Here is a 19,216-nt window from a genome sequence, read left to right as displayed (position 1 = left end):
TCTAGAAGATGAAAGATTGGCCACAACTTCCGAATTAGGAAACGTGTTGCAAACAGGGGAAGGTAAAATGAACGTTCTAAGAGCAAAATTCCTACATATCCAAATAAAGCCTACAATATCTTGTGCAATCATGAATGATTCATATGTGCAAAAATATAGATTCAGATAAACAGGAAATACATTCCTGTAATGTTCTCCCTTAATGGTCTGCTAATCCTAAAATACAAGAAAAGTCTCTTGTTATATTGGCACGCACAGTGGGGAAAATAAGTATTTGATACACTGCCGATTTTGCAAGTTTTCCCACCTACAAAGAATGGAGAGCTCTGTAATTTTGTGTCATAGGTGCACTTCAACTGTGAGAGAAAGAATCTAAAAAAATAAAAAACAGAATATCACATTGTATGATGACATAGGAAGCGTCATCCTTATGAAGCAGGAAAGAAGGATGATGATTGTAAGAAGAGAGGAGACACCGGAGCAAGACCAGAGATGTCTGCCACTTCTGAGGCCCCCACCAGTCACTAAACAAAGACCTCCTGGAAGACCGCAGCTGAGGAGACCATGCACACAGCGCAGAGTGGATCCAGTGAGTGGAAACAAATCCAAAAAATAGGTTAAACCGCACCCTATGTCCCTTACAGCCTTCCTAGGCCTGTGGACGCAAGTCCTTGCCAGGGGGTCAGCCCAGCTAAAAAGTCCAATCCATAATGTAAAAAAGAGGACAGCGCCACAACGGTCAGTGATGAGAAAAAACTTACAGCTTTAATCTGCCAACTGCGGCGACGTTTCGGTATAAACCTTTATCAAGCAGTGAGTGGAAAGTCATAGTCCTGTCTCCTAAGCTGTGTAGTCCTGTCTCCTAAGCTTTTCAGCAATCGGTGGGGGCTCAGATCCCACCCCATGATGCTTCTCCACACTGAGCTAACTCAGACTCGCACCAATCTGCTGAGAGTTAATGGACCTAAAACATAAGATATATTCCAAAAGTTAATCTTCAAATGTTTAATAAAGCTCCTGCCTAGGACCAAGCAGTACTGTGATTCTTGTATGGTCTGCAGTCTGATGATGGCTTGCAACAACAAATTCAAGCATCTCCTTACCAATATTAACCCCTTTCTGACCTCAGACGGGATAGTACGTCCGAGGTCAGAAGCCCCGCTTTGATGCGGGCTCCGGTACTGGTGATGTATTACTGTATTGATGGTGGTTCTGGTGATGTGTTGCTGTACCAACTGTGGTTCTAGTGATTTATTTCTGTACTGATGGTGGTTCTGGTGATGTATTAATGTACTGCCGATGGTTCTAGTGATGTGGTCATGTACATGTTGTAATCTTTAATTTATGAGTCTTGATACCAAAACATAAGATCATTGTGCTGGACTAAAACTAAAACTGTCTGAATATCTGTAAGCTAAACAAAAAATTGACTAAGCCCCACCCATACACTGTAGACAGCTGTCCGCTCGTTCGGCCGGCAGCTATCTTGTTTGGCTCCCCCATATATAGGATTGCTCACTCTGAGGAGCGTTCCTGTGTTCTCTGTGAAAGCCACTGTTAGACATGTCTGGCAGCAGCTTATCACCCAAAGAACAAAAGGATCTGCAGTCCGAAATCAGACAAGCTGGATTCTTATCTCCCCTGTCAATCATCAGTCAGAGGCCCCCATACACATTGGACTGTCAGAACCTGCTGGTATCAGCGGGTTTGGCCAAATTTAGTCTAATGTGTATAAGGATCTTAACTACTATCTGAAGGATATGAGCACTGTCAGCGTATATGCTCTTGATTTCTTTTAGACTTCTGTGAATCCGTGGAGTTTTTCAGACAGCCGACGCTTCAGGACACATAATTGTCATTTTGTCCCGAAGTAACTTTTTTTGGCTTCCTTTTTAGTCGTCTTTTCCGACATCTTTAGCCATCAGTTTTTGTTTTATTTTTTAAATGGACCAGTCACTTCTTTTTGCTGCTTCATGTCTTGGGAAACCTGAAGTGGTTAAAAATAACTACAAAAACTGAACAGTGAGTCGTTTTTACATTGCAGTGTATGAGTTCATTCTTTTTAGCATATATTTAGCACTTTTTTCAGGCATGTTACAGAGCAGATCTGCCAGAAAAAAACCCGCTGTGTGCACATACCGTTAGTCTGACTGATCAGTAGGGGCGTGACCACTTAAAGTGCCTACGGAGAGCATGAATGCCAAATAGGCCATGTCCATATCTGTCTATCTCTATCTTTGCACACCTTTAACACCTAAACATCTGTCATTTCTATTCTGCATTCTATTCCAGTATGTGTCACATGGATGGTGCACACGGATGGCACACATGGACATGAATAGCACCAGCACTGGTTTCTCCAGTACCAGAATTATCAGGATGAGTGAAGAGGGCCTAAGACAAATCTCGCTTTAAGATGCACCTTTCTTAGACTGGTGAAAGTCATTGAAATAGTAACTGAGATAACCGTTGTTAAAGAAGAACACAAATAAACATGTATCATATGTACTGAAAGACTGTAACAAGGGGCCTCAGTATGCATATAATTGTGGTCTGCATGGCATATGTCATTGCGATTAACATTCTTCTGCCTGAGAATGGCAGTCTGCCTTCATCCGGGCTAATTACGGCTCATGCTTGAAGTTGGTGGCATATGAAGGGTTAGGCAGGTGCCTTCTTTAAAACCCCAAGAGAGTCACCACTATGATTCATTTACACCATATACATACTTATGTAGAGTAAAGAATTCCATCATGTGTGTCCCCTTGGTTATATCCCCTCTTCTGTAGATCCTGAATGAAGAAGAAACTCCTTTGAAGCTAATGGTAATCTGTCTTTAAAACTCCTTTGAGATAGAGTCCAGCACAGGCAGCTTTTAGAAATAAGTAATAAATGACATCCTCATTCTCTATTTAATTCCAGCCACTGAGCTGTGTGGGCTTTTAAGTCTCTGCGGCATGTGCATTTTGCCTAGTATGTGAATACTATATGAGCCTAACCACCAGCTACAGCTATCTGAACCTATCAGAGGAAAGGTCATTTTCCTAAGGTTGCTTCTTTTCTATTCTTATGTCATCATTTTCTATTCTGTGAAAAACATTAAGGGGCACCATAGGAAGGTTTTATAGGGATCCAACCTCAGCCTATAAATATTGAGTACCACAAACTATCAGAAAACAGGTATAGGCTATAAAACGGGGATCACCATACAGGCATGGATGTTCGATCAAAATCTCTTTATTTAGATACACAGCAACACACAAAAAACATTAAAAATAGTAACACATGTGACATAACTGGACATAACACAAGCTCATAATAAAGCTAGCTACCATACACCCGATTAAATTTGTGCAAATACATACAATAACTCTATAAGCAGCGCACCAGCATCAATAAAACACCCATTGGCACACACCCATGAACGTCCAAAATTTCTCCATATCAACCCTTAGTATAACAGACCCACCATGTTTCAAAATGAACATAAATAGGGGGCTTACCAAAATACATGTACCATGCAAAGATGTCCTTATAACCCAAAAATGAGGCAGAGTGAAAAAAGAAGGGTTGAGTAGGAGATCAAATCAGGCGTGGAAAGACTATGTAGGTCTAGAAGGGCCGTTAAAGTAGCTGTCCATAGATGGTTCCATAAGGCAGCTATGGTGCGATGCGAGTAAATATAGCGCACATAGAATCAGGTAGGCAGAAAGAACCCGACGCGTGTCGCCACTCACGGTAGCTTCGTCAGGGGTTCTCTCTTTTTGTGTGCAGTATCCTTCTTATACTAAGTGCCTAAATCACCAAAATCAATTGCAGCTGTGCTGCTTACCTGGGAAACGGTGAAGCAACCAAACCAGAAGTAAATAACCCGCCCATGCACGGGATGTATGGAGCGGTGCCACATAACGTACCGCGCATGCGTCAGCAACCATATCACCGGACATGCAGCATCCAAGTATCCGCCACTGGGTTGCCAAAGCAACATGCATACTAAATTATTGTGCATGCATTATTGTCCACAGTGCCGTACATACCAATCCTAGTCACAGGAATCAAATGAAAAAAGTGACGCCCACATGGAGTTAGGGCACCCGCGTTGAGATCATCCTTGTGATCTAGTATTTAAGGCGGCGCATATATACTAACATCGTGTCCGTATACAAGATGTATAGAATAGTGTCACATAACATACTGCGTGTGTGTCAACGGCAATGCCGCCAAACATACAGCCGCCAAGTATCCGCCGCTAGATTACCAAGGCGACGTGTACACTAAGTCACTGCGCATGCGCTGTTGTCCATAGTGCCGTAAATATACACACTGTTCACAAAAAACAATTAAGGGAGCGACGTCCACATGAGATCACGGCGCCTACAATAAAATCATCCCTGTGGCTTGGTTGCTGTGGATCATTTTCTATTCTACTGTAAGTTGTATGTGTCTCAATTTTAGATAGAACATGGTCTATGTGGCTAACAATAAGTGTTGTGTCCCATGAATGGGAACAACTTGTGTATTTTCTGTGTTATGCATTTAATTCTGCTGTTGCAATGGAGAAGCTCTGCCCTCTGAAGTTTGTCCCTTCGTCTCTCCTGTAGTTGATTATGTTAGCCCTTGCTCCTCCCTTCTTCTTTATTATCATTTGCTGCAGCCATCTTTGGATGCACATGTGTACTGCTCTGCTTGGGATTACGCTTTCCACCTTCTGCATTGTACTTAATACAAAATTTCAGAGAATATCAACTCCTGGACTATTATTACAAGTCAGTACAGCTGAGTTGGCACTGTCTGAGGAAGCCTGGCATGTGAGTACAACAATCAGCACGGTGGCTAAGTGGTTATCACTGCGGCCTTGCAATGCTGGAGTCCTGGGTTCAAATCCCACCAAGGACAATATCTGTAACGAGTTTGTATGTTCTTCCTGTGTTTACAGGGGTTTCCTCCCACATTTGAAAGACAATACTGATAGATTAGATTGTGAACCCCATCGGGGACAGCGATGATAATGTGTGTAAACTGTAAAGCACTGTGGAATATGTTAGCGCTATATAAAAATAAAGATTGTTATTATCCTACAGTTATCAAAGAGATTGATCGCTAAGGATTTATAGATTCATACTGCTTTGAAGAGTCAGAATAATAAGTCATACTTTGTATTACACTTAAGAAGGAGACTATGGCCCTCCATGCATCTTTCACAGCACATCCACCATGCGATGGCCCCAAACACAACTTTTTATGACAGCCCCACACCATTTCCACTCACTCAGTGCCAAAAACCTTCTGGAAGTTCTGCTTTTCTGGAGGTTTTGGAGATACCCATGAGATTTGCCAATTCTTCTTAGAGTCTCGGAGATCTGCTGTTTTCTGGATGCTTCCTGGATGAACAAGAGGGTTGGCGAGTGTGCAATAACTATATATTGTTATTAAAGGTGAAAGAAACATGCAAATTGCAGGGATCAACAAGAAAAAATTAGCCAATTTATTACTGTATATAATCCATTAACCACACAAATGTGAAAAAAAAAAAAAACATTTAAAAACACATACCAATATGTGAACATCATCCCCATAAGGGGCAAGAGTATGGTTTGCTAACTGACGCCTCATAAGTCAACCAATACAAAAATTATTATAACATGATTATCCAGATACTTATAGGGCAGCATACATGATATACTGTAGTACAATTTCATCTACTGCTTTTTACTGGACCCCATGTTTGTTAGATATTGCGTGAGGGTTACCCATAAACAAATTATACATCTTGGAGGTTTATAATATAGCTTTAACTCGATACTGTACAACATTAAACCAAGAGATTGGTACCCAATATAAGAGTATAAAAACACCACTATTGTAATATCTATCTAAATCATTAGGTGTGAAGATAACTGTAAACAGGACCAGTCAAGGTATACCATGTCCAGTTAATACAAGCAGTATATAACAGCCATAATAGAAATCCCTCCTCCTACTCAATGGGCAACCATGATGGATATGCTCACAGCTCACAGGATTCACTCGTAAATGTTAGAGGCGCAGGAGCAAGGTCCAACTCCTGTAGAACCTGACGTGTGTCGTCACTATCGTGACTTCATCAGGGGCAGGTGATGTGGTATAACTGTATATTGGAGAGCTTGAAGTGATTTGACACCACTAATTGCATTTATTCTAGTGTATATAAAGGCCACTTTACAATTGGATTTGATTTTTTTATTTATTTAAAATAATAATCTTTTCTAAATGCAAGCTAATTTATCCATAACCACTGATATATGTTGTGATTTCATTATAAACTATCTGCCATCATATCAATTTGAAAAATAGACTGGTGCAGGAAGTAATTTTGAAAAAGTTAGACCTCACAATTCAGTGTACATAGTGAAGATCACAAAAGGGAAAGTCAGGGTCCATTAACAGTACCAAAGGGTGTGCAAAGGTAGCAGTTGCATCTGGGCCATGGTAAATCAAAGGGCCCAAAGGTACCTTTGTCACAGTGTTATAAATGTGACGTGGCTGGTGGAATGTTCTGTTACAGATTTTTCAATGAGACCCAGGATCTTCAAACTACTTGGTCTGCAAGTGGTTAATATCACAATAATTATTTCTCTGCTACTAATTATATTTTTGGAATGCAGTTCCTCCCGGATGCATTATCTTCACTTAGAATAGTTCAATTTCCCAAACACACAGTAAATGTTTCAACAGATAACCATCAAACAGATGTGCCGCAGGCCTCCAGCAACAAAGAGTCAAGCCATGCAGTTGGAAGGATTTCAGCAATGTTTTATCATATCATGTCACCTTGACATCTTACCTGAAAAATGTTACAGAAAAATGTGCACTCTATAGAAAGAGGACTGTGATATATAATGATTGGAGGGCTGGCCCCATTACAGAACTGGTTACATAAGAAGATAATTATACAGACTAATGGGGATGTAAACATGGAGCCAAACACGCTGAGGTCTCACCACAAATCTCTAATAGCACAGCTCGTATAAATGCTTTTCTGATGTACTACGGCTATTTTCAGTAGTGCTGAACAAAACATTACGCTGATGGATAGTCATAAAGTGCTTGGAGGTATGGGTTGATTTATGGATGACCACAGCCTTACATATTATAGAAGGGGCCCATGCACTGCTATAGACCCTATTGTTATGCATGGTGAGAATTATTCTTAAAGGGAACCTGTCACCTGAATTTGGCGGGACCAGTTCTGGGTCATATGGACGGGGTTTTCGGGTGTTTGATTCACCCTTTCCTTACCCGCTGGCTGCATGCTGGCCGCAATATTGGATTGAAGCTCTGCGCAGACGTGTACTCCGGAGGACAGAGAATGAACTTCAATTCAATATTGCGGCCAGCATGCAGCCAGCGGGTAAGGAAAGGGTGAATCAAACACCTGAAAACCCCGCCCATATGACCCAAAACTGGTCCCGCCAAATTCAGGTGACAGGTTCCCTTTAATGAGCCCTACAACTTAAGAAATCAAGTTTTTGTATGATCAGCCCAAGGAGGATCATGGATATAAGAGAAAGAGAAAGAAGTACCTAGTCCTTCTATTCCAGGCAGTGGGATGGCCAGCACTTGAAGGAGACCCAGCTTTTATCCTTGGTATTTGGCTCCATAGGTTCTATCTTTTGATTGTCCCTAATCCGATGCACAATAATTACATTTTATGGATTATGGGCGCTTATTAACAAAATTGGAACCATTGTAGTAAAATAAATTGATTGACTGTAGTAGTTTGTCAAACAACCCTGAGTAAGTTACCCAAAAATGCAGTTGACCCTTGTGGGAAAAAAAAGAGATGCTCCCATTTAGTGTAAAAGTCAGGATCTCCCACAGGATCTTGGAATCCTCATTAAAGCCCCCAGGGGCCTCTCCACGCCGTAAATTGACAGGTCTCACTCCACGTGGGTGTATAGACTAAAGGCCCCGTCTCACTAAGCGATTTACCAACGATCACGACCAGCGATACGACCTGGCCGTGATCGTTGGTAAGTCGCTGTGTGGTCGCTGGGGAGCTGTCACACAGACAGCTCTCTCCAGCGACCAACGATCAGGGGAACGACTTCGGCATCGTTGAAACTGTCTTCAACGATGCCGAAGTCCCCCTGCAGCACCCGGGTAACCAGGGTAAACATCGGGTTACTAAGCGCAGGGCCGCGCTTAGTAACCCGATGTTTACCCTGGTTACCAAAAAAAACAAACAGTACATACTCGCCTTTCGGTGTCCAGGTCCCTTGCCGTCTGCTTCCTGCTCTGACTGAGATCCGGCCATACAGTGAGAGCAGAGCGCAGCGGTGACGTCACTGCTGTGCTCTCACTTCTCACTGTACGGCGGCACTCAGAGCAGGAAGCGGACGGCAAGGGACCTGACGGACATCAGATGGTGAGTATGTACTGTTTGTTTTTTTTTACATTTACGCTGGTAACCAGGGTAAACATCGGGTTACTAAGCGCGGCCCTGCGCTTAGTAACCCGATGTTTACCCTGGTTACCAGTGAAGACATCGCTGGATCGGTGTCACACACACCGATTCAGCGATGTCAGCGGGGCCTCAACGACCAAAAAAAGGTCCAGGCCATTCCGACACGACCAGCGATCTCGCAGCAGGGGCCTGATCGCTGGTACGTGTCACACATAGCGAGATCGCTATGGAGGTCGCTGTTGCGTCACAAAACTTGTGACTCAGCAGCGATCTCGCTAGCGATCTCGCTATGTGAGACGGGGCCTTTAGACATGTCACCCCAGGGCAGCAAAGTTGCCAGGTACCCACCTGTCCGACTAGTCTTCAGCGCTGCTCTGTCCCCATCGGCTTTTAAAGTATGTTCTTCTCTGAAATGCTGCAGTGTTTCAGAATCAAACATACCTGGCTGAGATCAGGGGCGTACATAGATTTCACAGGGCCCCATAGCAAAATTGAGCAAAGGGCCCCCCCCCCCCCCGAAGAAGGGAGGGGAATAGGTGGCGCGCGTAGCGCGCCAAAAATTTGCATGTTAAGCCACGCCCCCTCCACAGCCACACCCCCTCCACAGCCACACCCCCCAATTACTAATTTATATGGCGAAGGCAATAAAAAATAGACTTACCAGAAAGCAGCATTGCAGGAGAAAGCAGCATTGCATTGCAGTAATAGATAAAATGAATTCAACCTAAAAAAGTGAAACTATTATTATTTGCCATCCCCAATACAGTGTGATCCTAAACATTTATTCACTTTAGTATGATAAACATTACCTGGAACTTTGAACAACAGAGAATGGTGGTGTTCCCAGCAAAAACTCCCAAACTTGAAAATAACAGAAAAACTTGGAAACATTCTAAACTTCTGAAACTTGAACTCAAAACCAAAACTGTGGCCAAACATTCCGCAAATATTGAGATGTGGCAACCTATAATGTAAATAACACAAATTAGTTGAGTGAGACTTTGAATGCCTTTTACCATGTGTGCATACAGCTGCCATTCACCATAACGTGCTTGTTTTTTAAACTAGAATATACCATAATGGTATATATTTAAACAGATATAGCAAAATACATTTTAGTGACTGACGCGTAGATATATTTTCAGTATTAAAATGGCCAATAAAATTGTCAGTTAACTACTGTAAAGGAAATAGTTGCCACTTGCCCTCTGCAAAATATGGACAGGGCAAAGTAGCTTCTAACCCCTTACAACACCTGCAAAGACATGTGAATGGTGTATGATACAGCTGTATACAGGTCTGCAAAAGGCTTAGAAAACGTTTTTAAACAACATAAAGAACTGATGCATTCATGCAGATGCAACAAATGGAACTTTGAAACCAGAACTCTGAAATAGAGATGGGTGAATTTTTTTTTTAAGAGAAGATTAAGTCTCATTGTAAAAAGAGGTGTTTTGATAGCCAATTAAAATCCTAGATTAAAACATTAACAAAACTGGCATTTACGAAAAAAATTACATTCCAGGGGAATCTGGAAATAAGTATGGAAAATCCACCCATCTCTATAAAAAAAAAATAAAACTTCAACTTCAACTTGCATACTCACGGAGTATAACAAACGTTAGGAAGGTTAGAACTGGCGCCTACGTGCTTTTGCTTCAGCAAATTGGTCAACAATGCCATCTATGTCAAGTTGGTTGGCTCTTGCATTTTCAATGCTTAGAATGGCAAGACCAGAGAGTCTGTGTTCAGACATTGTACTTCTTAGATAGTTTTTAATTTGTTTTAATTTTGAGAAGGATCTTTCTGCTGATGCTACCGTTACTGGCAAGGTTAGGAATAAAAGTAAGACTATGCACACATCCGGTAGATTTGACGATAGCAGGCTATTTTCGACTAACAGTAAATGTGCAAGGTCCTTGACAGATGTCAATTTTTGAATGTCATTCTTTAGAGCACATCTAAAACTCAGAAGCTGGGCTGGAAATGCTGGTGAAAGATTTTGGTTGTACTTTTTCTGCAGCTGTAATGCAGCCTCATATAATTCCTCATCTGAGGAAGATGCCAGATCTGCAGGCTGAAGTATCCTAAAATACTGCACAACCCGATTCATTCCATTAAATCGGTTTGACAGCTGACCTACAATGATGTCTAAATACTCATAGAACACGGTGACTTTAAATCGGTCCTCCGGAATGTGCAATCTCTCATCCGTACTCAGTTCATCAAAATGCTTTTTAACTTTTGATAATCGCTTACTTTCAAAAGCTGGGGAGATGCCCCAGCTGCGTGCCAACAAGATAGCGCTCTCTTTCGCTTCATCAAAATGATTTCTGAATTGTGAAAGTTCTTCAGCTGCATTCTTTATTAAATTAGTTGCCTTAGATAAATCCATGCTTTCTGCCTGCAGCATGGTTGACAGTGCATTAACAGTCTGTAATACTTTTGTCTGAAGGACAACCAAAAAAACAAACTGAAATGAATCCATTTTCTTTTTAAGAGCCATTGCCTCATTTATTTCAGTTTTTTTGGATGAAATAAGGATGATTTTTGACAATGCCATCATTACATCAGAAAAACGAAATCTTAGGGCAAGCAGCGACTCATGACGGGAAGACCAGCGTGTGGGACATAATTTTTTTAGTGTGACCGATGAACTGCTTGTAAATGATGACAAAAGCTCCCAACGTCGTATGCTTTCCCCAAAAAATGTATAGACATGTTGCAATATATCAGAAAAGTTTGAAATTTCTGTAATTTCTGAAACAGCATCTTGAAGAACAAGATTCAAATTATGTGCTGCACAGTGAACATACATAGCATTGTGTTCTTTTTCTAAAATTCGGGCCTGCACACCAGAATAGATGCCACTCATTGTGGCAGCTCCATCATAGCCCTGACCACGGCACTTATGAATGGAAAGGCCATTGCTGTCAATGCATTCCAGGATCTCTTTCTCTATACCAGCAGCACGCTGGTCATGAATGGCTTGAAATCCAAGAAAGGCTTCATGGATGCGAACTTTCGTGGCTCTCATATTTGCATTCCTTTCAACAGACACGTATCTAATTACTTGGCTCATCTGATCAGTTTTTGATACATCTTGCGTTGTATCCATGATCAGCGAATAGAAGTGAGCTTCATTCACTTGAGATAAAATCTCAGATTTTACTTTGGTTGACAAAATTTCTATTAATTCGTTTTGAATTCTGGGACTAAGGTATTTTGCTGTGCCCTCTGGCAGTTCCAGCAGTTCCTTAAGCAGGGGATCATAGAGTGCTAGTAACTCTATAATTGCCAGGAAATTACCACTATTGATTTTGCCAATTTTTTCTCTGTGACCCCGAAATGGCATGTTAGCCATGGCCATTGTTAGGGTAACATTCACTATTCTTTTTAAAATTTGCCTCCAGAAATTATGTTGTTTTCTTAACTGATTTTCAGTTTGCAGGTCAATTGATCCCTTTCTTCGCCACTGATCATAAACTACACAAGCTTCTAGATGAGATTGTGAACATTCATGGCGTTGTATTTTGTGCGATAAGCCTCTCCAGTTTTTAAGTCCTCTGGCCCAAGCTGGGGAAAATCCTAATTTTCTTCGATCACCAAACAGCCAGCATGGCTCACAGTATGCTGCATTTAATTTTGGCGAGTAACAAAGCCAAGAAACTGGAAATTTTTGACCTGTTTTCGTTATTTTCTCATAATACTTCGCAGAAAAGCATCTTTTATTGTCGTCATTATCTCTAGGAAATGGTCCTGGTGGTCTGCAAGGGCCATGCGTAATTATAAACATCTTAACAGACGAGTCTGTTATAGTAACTGGGAAATTTGCTCTGTCTGTTATGTATTTTTCACAAGCAAGGTTGATAGGACTCGTACTGCTATCAAATGGCATAACGAATTCTTCGCTAGCCAATCCAGAAGTGCCTGGCTGGTCTGCCTGTTTTTCACAAATATCTTCCGTGCTAGCTTCAGTAACACGTGCCATTTGCTCAACTGTACTTGCTGCAGGATGATCTCTGGATTGCGCCAGTTCCTGTATTGAATTCTCTGAGGAGCAAAGACTTTCAGCCCTTGCTTCTAAATCTTCTGTATGTGAAATAGTAACAGAGCTCTCTGCAGAAGAAGGGGCATTGAAGAAACTACTGATTTTGGGCATTTTGGCATGTTTCTGGCTTTCCTCTCTCTTTTTTTTACGCTTCTGAGCACCGCTCAGATGCTTGTAGCTTGACATAATGGTAAAGCTTTTTCCTGTAGAAACAAAGCACATTCAACCTTATATCCCCCTCCACAGCAGAGCTTCATAACCTGGAAACCACTTGAACTGAAGAGCTAAATTCAGTAAAACCTTAACTTTAGATTAAACACCTGATCTGGTCTGTCTGACTGTAGGGCATCAATTGCTATGTCTCCTGGAAATACATCACATCTCCCATCAAGGGGTTCTTGCAGACTACCTCTAGTTCCGTGTAACTCAGTGTGACCTTCTAGCTGCAGAACAACTTAGTATAACCACTACTGAACTGCAAAAGCATTGCTCACGTTTCCTCCCTGGCATAACATAAATACACTGAATGGTCTAGGTCTGATGGTAGATTCAGGACCCCTAGCTGAACATCTTTTTTTTATACTGCCCTGCACCACTCGCTGGCTGGGAAGCACTGTTACCCATATCGCCGGGATCACCACTCTCCGAGCTGCCAGGAGGCAGTCAATTAAAATCCTGTGTCAGGCTCTGCCCTGTCGCAATTCATTGCGCGGCGCTGCTCACATGCTCCTCCATAAAGGCGAAGTGCAAGCAGTACTATGGGGAACAGAGTTGCATCGCTTGATCCAATGCCCCTCGTTGCACATTGTTGTGGCTCCTCCATTCTCATATTTGCTGAGCCATACACCACCTCCACAGATAGGAAATAGCTACCGTGAAGCCTAGGAATGCCCCAGGACACCCTCCTCAAAGCTAGGCAGATAAATGACATACAGATGTAGCAAGAGTTCAGAATGAAACTTGTATCTCATTGCATCAACACTTTGTGATGCACCAAAGATAGTGAATACCAAGCTAACAATGGGCTTATGACACTAATGACTCTCCATTGTTCAGATCCATTGTTCTGAACAGATGTGTGAGAAAGCATTTACATATGGAAGCCTCCTGCTACCGAGATCAGCATAAGACCCCATGCTGGAAAATATCCCAACAATTCTACATTTAAAGTGGAACAAGCTCCATTTTTGGGGGTGGGTGGAGCACTCCCACCGTGCTGTCACGCACCCCCGGGACATCTGCTTTTGGGATGTCCCGCAACACAAAAACCCGGGGTCTCCGGGTACTCGCCTGCATTCGCCGGCCTCCTGCGCCTGTGACCCCACTACACCACTTCAGACTCGAGCTTCCTGTAAGCTCTGGCAGCTTCGGGACGGAGGTTACGCCGAGCACGGCATCCCTCGCATCCCTATACACATAAGTGCATATAGATTTAGATTCCTATGGACATACACGCAGGGGATGCCGCGCTCGGCATAACCCCCGTTCCGAAGCTGCCCGAGCTTACAGGAAGCTCGGGCATGAAGCTGCACAGGGGCAGGAGGCTGCCGGATGCAGGTCAGTACCCAGGGACTCCGGGGTTTTTGCAATGTGGGGCGTCACAAAAGTGGATGTCCCGGGGGTGGGTGGCAGCCTGGTGGGAGGGCTTCACCCACCCCAAAAAGTAGTGGTTGTTCCGCTTTAACAGAAAGATAGATCTGTAGGCATGGGGGGTACATGACTGGGTAAACCAAAAAATTATATCACAAAGGAGGCAACAACTCAATATCCCAAATTTACAGATATACATAGTGGTGTATAACACATATAATCAATATGGCACAGTGCATTATGCTAATGTTTAAAATATATATATACACATATGCACTATAGCACGGAGGAGGAAATTGTATCGGAAACACACATTCAATCATTGGGGGTCATCCAATATTTTGGATGCGTTTACCAGTGAGCCAGCGCAGAGCAAACAGCCTGCTGCTTGGTAAGCATGGAGAAAATAACATTTTTCCAGAGAATCTCCTGCACCTATGATAGTGTAGTTATACAGGTAAGAGACAGAATGTTCTGAATTATATACGTTTCTTTTCACAAATTCTGACAAACAAGCAGTCTTTGAGCTATCTAGAGAAAAGCCTGCTGAGGCTCTGCAGCAAAACTTTTTCGAATAGCCCATAGAATAATTATAAATGAAAATAAAACAACTTTACATAATTAAGAGTATTCTGTGCCTCACCTAGCGAAATATAGAAACTAAGGAAAAAGACCAAAAACAGAGGCGTTCCTAGCTCTCGGGGCCCAAAGTTACCCAAAATTTGTACCACAACTGGATAATGATGATCAGAAAGTCCTAATATATATATATATATATATATATATATATATATATATATATATATATATATATATATATATATATATATATATATATATATATATATATATATATATATATATATAACACACATTTGGGTACCTCTTAATGCATAATAAAGCAGTCAAGACCTCAAAATACAGACTGAGTAAAAAAAATTGTGCTAGCAAAAGACAAAAAAAAAATCTACGCAGGGGGTAGCCCACAAGACCCACACATTACCGAGTTCCAAGACCAATTCCACAGGGTAGATTGCTGCTAGGGTTATTGCCTATTTATAAGGAGATGTCCCGCTGTGCTGGCTGGCCAGCCACACCACACCTGACATCATGCGCGACAGCCACCATCCGACAGCATCCCAACAGACCGGGAAGTGACTGCTGGAGCAAGAACATGCTCCAACATCCACATAGCTCACAGGTGCCAGTAACCATTAACAATAATGCCAGTAACCATTAAGCCAGGAAGAGAAGCCATGCTCTTCAAAAGGGCATTGTAAGGGGAATGTCCAGGCTAAGTGTAAAGACAAATCATAGTTGGCTTAATCGTCGTACAGAGGGTGTATCTTGGTTTGCTGCTGAATAAAGCTATGGCTGGTGAGATCCAGCCCCTCTTCTAATGCACAGCCCCTGGATTTTATTCATGCAGGAACCTCTTTTTAATTTAGCAATTAGAGGATGTCAAAGAGGGAAAAGACAGATCAAATCAGGGCTACCCAATGCTGCACTGTACACACAATCTCCGCTCTGTCACACACAGTCTGATGCTTGAGGGGTGAATGTAGGTACACCTTTCAGTGCTAAAAACCATCGTCATGAAAGCATAAAACCGAGGAGTTGATAAGATCTCTGCGCAAACAGCTTTATTCAGCAACATACCAAGATGAGTCCTCTGCATGGCAGATAAGCAAACACTGGTTTTTACACTTAGCCTGGACAATTCCTTTAAAGCAGCCGGGTGCTGTGCCCCCTCCAGCAGTACACTATAGCACTTTGCACCAAAAAGGTGCAAAAGATTCATATTTCCTGGTACCCACGATGGGCCATCTGCTCAGAGCTTGCAGCAGCATCAAATTCAGCATCTTCTCAGGTATGTGAAGCTGTTCTTACAAATTTGTGTAATTCCAATCTATGGGCTATACAGAATACAAATTTTCCCCAAAGGTAAGCCCATAGGATGCCATGATATACAAATTTGTAAAACAAAAAAAATAACTTTACATAATTGACAACAATCTGATAGTCATGTGGGGGGAGGTGCAGAGTATGCAGAAAATGGACATGCTTCCACTCAGCACTATTCTCATATAGGTCTTATTCATGCTTACCAAAAGTATGCACAAGAGCTTCTCTTGACTCCAACGATCTCAGCTGCCCTCTTATTGGCTCTGACAGGCTCTTCGTTGCTTTGGGAGTATTCAGTGGCCTGCAAGTAAAAAAAATAGGTAAATAAATTGCAGCGTATGTGAGACTGGCTATGGGGCTACTGCTCAGGGTGAGAGAGTGACTGGGAAGATGGCCTGGGATGTGTTGGTCACTGCTGTTGATTTGCTGCATGAATGGGTTAAAGGCGGAAGACAAATTCCTATGTTTGCACAACATTACAATGGTCCCAAATCCCCTTTCCTTTCGGAAGTGTGGACCCGCTAAGAAGCAGGTATAAGGCCGCTGCCCGCACATGTGCTGTTGAAGTGAGGACAAGGTAAGATAGAGCCTTACCTTGGTCCACGAACTGGTGGTTGGGGACCTCTGCCCTACACAAAAAATATAATCAGAATCGATTTGTCACAGATTGAGGGTTAGGGCCCTATTACACGGGCCGATAGTTTGGCCAATCAAAAAAAAACGCCCATTTGTCTGGAAGCTCGTTTGATCGCCATTTACACTGGCTGAGAAATCGGCCAAGTTAGTGCCCGAGCAACCGTTTCGCTCGGGCAGTTACTCGGCCGATAGCACCAGGCAGCGGTGGCTCGGGAAATGCTACTTTGAGAGGATGGGAGCGCAAGCACCGGGGCGCGAGTCAAGATTGAATCGCGTGCCAATGGGAATCCTCTTACGTCTGCATAGGAAGTCTGAGGAGAGGAAGTGGCTAGGAGGTGGGAGCATTTCCCGAGCCACCGCTGCCTCTTCGGATCTTCGGGAGACGGCAGAGGACACCAAAAGGTAAGTATAGCGTACAAAAAAATATAATAAACATTAAATTAAAAAAACTTGTGGTTTTTTTCACTTTACCTGCAGCGCAGGAGTCATGCAGAATTGAGCCCTATGAGTGTGTGATTGCTTGCGTGTTTACACACAAACGATTGAAGGCAATTGATGGACGACAAACAGAGATTTAAGGTTCTGCATGACAGAGGTGATCGCCGACCAGCGACCAATTTTTTGTTCGATCGTTTGTTCATTTACACGAACAGATAATCGCTCAGATATGTTGAATCCCAGACAATTATCTTTTCACATTCGTCTGGTGTAAAGGGGACCTAAGTTTCACTGTAGCTCAGCAGAGTCCTGTCTGCTTCGAAGATGACACAGAGGGCAACGGGCAGCCTGTGTAAACACTGGGGGAAAACTTTTAGGGCCCTTTTACACGAGCTGATTTTCGGTCGAGAACTCACTCAAATGAGCTAATGCAAATGATAATCGACAAGTGTATGTGCTGTAGTGATGAATGTGAAATTGCTCCTAAATTGGTCATTTGCTCAATATGCCACGGACCCCAGATCGTTGTTTGACAGCTGCTAATCGCCTGCGTGTATATATACGAATTATCATTTGTGCATAGAAATCAGCAGCGGCCGAACGATCAAGCAGTCACTTGGGCAATTTCTTGGCATGTGTTATGGCAATGTTTTTATCATTTGACAATTGGTCTTTTCGTTTGCTCGCCCATATATTGGGCAATTTATCTGCCCGTGCAAAAGGACCCTTACTGAGCCCTCCAGCACATTATGCATTTTTGGCTAACCCTTAGTGTAAAAATCTGTAACCAAATGGTGTTTGAATACATGCAACTTAAACCATCAATCAAGCTCTTCCAGAACCCCCTCCCCAATCACCCCAGTACTCAGTAGGGTTTGGCATATAAGGGAGGCCAAATACTCACCGATCCTGCCACCTATGAAGTGCATCCATCTCCGTGTTTGCATGCAGGGCCAAGTGGTGTCATTGTGAATGCAGCACCAACGGAGCAGGCCACACTCCATGTTTGGGGGGGGGGGGGGGTAGGAGATTGGGGAGGGGGCATGGTGCTCCAGAGCTGGGGGGAGGGGCTGCCCTCCAACAGCACTTCCTGGTTGTCACCCGGAGTGAGTGACACGCCCGTCTCTGTTCTCGGCAATGGAGATGGTACGTTAAGCAACATCTTGAGATGCCGCCTCCAAGAATCGAGGCGGGCGTGTCACCCGGAGTGACAACCAGGAAGTGTTATTGGCGAGCAGCCCCTCCCCCCACCACCAGACTGCCAATCATCAACATCGGGTGCAGTGAGGAGGATGGGACATGCGCTGTAAGGGCTGCCCCAGACTGAGGGTAAGTATGCTTATTTCTTTTTTGGGCCGCAATGTCCCTTCAATCAACAATATATTACCTGGTCAATCAACAATTGAATGGTGATGAGTGACTTTGATAGCTGCTATATTCCATCTGTCGCTCCGAGCACTACTGTCTCCCTCCCCTCCTGGATGATCAGTTACCGCGACAGACCTGTACACAAAGGAAAATTTTCTGCTTAATAAACTGTTATTGAGAACACACACACATGTGCTGCGGCTGCCAGTGACCTAGGCCCTGTTGCTGTTTGTGACCTGGGCCCCGTGCTTGCGACTGGGCCTTGTTTCTGTGGGACCCGTATGTGCAGATGGGCCACAGGCCTGTTGCTGTGGGCCCCAGAGCCCAGCCACACCAGGGCCCAACTGCTTGTACAGGGCCCACAGCAACAGGGCCCAGCCACCACAATGGAGCCCGCAGCAACAGGGCCTGGGGCCCAGCCGCATGCACGGGGCCCACAGCAACAGGGCCAGGGGACCAGTAGCAGGCATGATGTGTACAGCATCTGTGCCCTGTTCTTGTGGGCCCCGTGCGTGTGGCTGGGCCCTGTTGCTGTGGGCCCCTCGGTTGTGGCTGGGCCTATGCCCTGCGGCTGGGCCCACAGCCCAGCCCCACGCACGGGGCCCACAGCATCAGCGGCTGGGGCCCAGCAGCACAGACGGATCACAACGGCAGGGCCCTTTTGCTGTGGGCCCCGTTTGTGCGGCCCAGCCATAATAACGGGGCCCACAGCAACAGGGCCTGTGCACAGCATCTGGGCCCTGTTCTTGTGGGCCCCGTGCGTGTGGCTGGGCCCTGTTGCT

General features: G+C 43.7%; 1 long non-coding RNA gene across 1 annotated transcript; it reads right to left on the bottom strand.

The window, feature by feature from the left end:
• Positions 1-9,101: 9,101 nt before the first annotated feature.
• On the bottom strand, positions 9,102-18,591 carry LOC143769026 (uncharacterized). The gene is made up of 4 exons (XR_013214169.1): positions 18,454-18,591; positions 16,196-16,293; positions 9,256-9,410; positions 9,102-9,170 (listed from the first exon to the last, which is right to left on the bottom strand). It is a non-coding gene; the product is annotated as an uncharacterized LOC143769026 (long non-coding RNA).
• Between the last annotated feature and the right edge of the window lie 625 nt (positions 18,592-19,216).

This window comes from Ranitomeya variabilis, chromosome 4 (assembly GCF_051348905.1).
Source record: "Ranitomeya variabilis isolate aRanVar5 chromosome 4, aRanVar5.hap1, whole genome shotgun sequence".
NCBI classification, from domain to species: Eukaryota; Metazoa; Chordata; class Amphibia; order Anura; family Dendrobatidae; genus Ranitomeya; species Ranitomeya variabilis.
Note: the sequence above shows the minus strand (reverse complement) of the source record. Positions and strands in the feature narration are given on the sequence as shown.